The 813-nt window shown below is 55.0% G+C and overlaps 1 non-coding gene across 1 annotated transcript; it reads right to left on the reverse strand.

Moving 5' to 3' along the window:
• Window positions 1-502: 502 nt before the first annotated feature.
• On the reverse strand, window positions 503-574 carry TRNAT-CGU (transfer RNA threonine (anticodon CGU)). Its single transcript has one exon. It is a non-coding gene; the product is annotated as a tRNA-Thr (tRNA).
• Window positions 575-813: the final 239 nt, after the last annotated feature.

Raw genomic sequence — 813 nt, forward strand, 5'->3', positions numbered from 1 at the left:
GTCAGCAGCTTTAAAATATATATAAAATATATATATAAAAAGGTATATATATTTTAATATATATATATACCTTTCTTTCCTCCCCCTCGCTTTGTTTCTTGGGGGAAAGCTTGGCGCGTGGTGGGTTGCTCTTAAAAGGCGCAGGAGCTAGGAAAAGAAATCGGCAACCCCAGCAGTGCAAGGCAATCCCAGGCTGACCGATCTCCCTTTAACGTGGGGAAAACCCCTTAAATCAAAATCCGACCTGGTACGATTAAGGCGCAGGACCCTGGCGAGTGAATGCTCTCCCCGTGTTTGCTTTCACGTGGGAAACAAACGGAGTCGAGCTGAGACCGCTAGATTCCCTTGCAGTGGGGCTCCTCGCCCCCCTTTTTTTCTTCTTCTTTAAACTTTCGCTTTCGGGTCTTAAATTGCCCTAAAAATGAGCCCCTCCCTCTCATTCTCTCTGGCGCGCCCACCGGGGCGAGGGGAAGAGGCATTCGGCCCGCACGAGGTTTTAGCGAGGCACGGACGGGGTTCGAACCCGTGATCTTCGGTTTACGAGACCGACGCCTTACCACTTGGCCACCGCGCCTGCGTTGAAAGCCTCGCCTCACTCCCATCTAGGGTGGCGCCGCTCCCGAGGCGGCGGCGACGCCGGCGCGCGCCCCCGACGCTCGCTGCGCTGTCTTGCTTTTTTCTTTCTTGTCCGCCGCCAAGCGGCAGCCCTGGGAAGTGCACGCCTTGGAACTCCACACATTCCCCCCAGCTCAGTGCGCATGCGCCTGGGTGTTCTCTTGGGTCTGTTGCAAAAAGACGGTCCGATCCCGTTCT

The sequence above is a fragment of the Podarcis raffonei genome, chromosome 14 (genome assembly GCF_027172205.1).
Source record: "Podarcis raffonei isolate rPodRaf1 chromosome 14, rPodRaf1.pri, whole genome shotgun sequence".
Taxonomy (NCBI): Eukaryota; Metazoa; Chordata; class Lepidosauria; order Squamata; family Lacertidae; genus Podarcis; species Podarcis raffonei.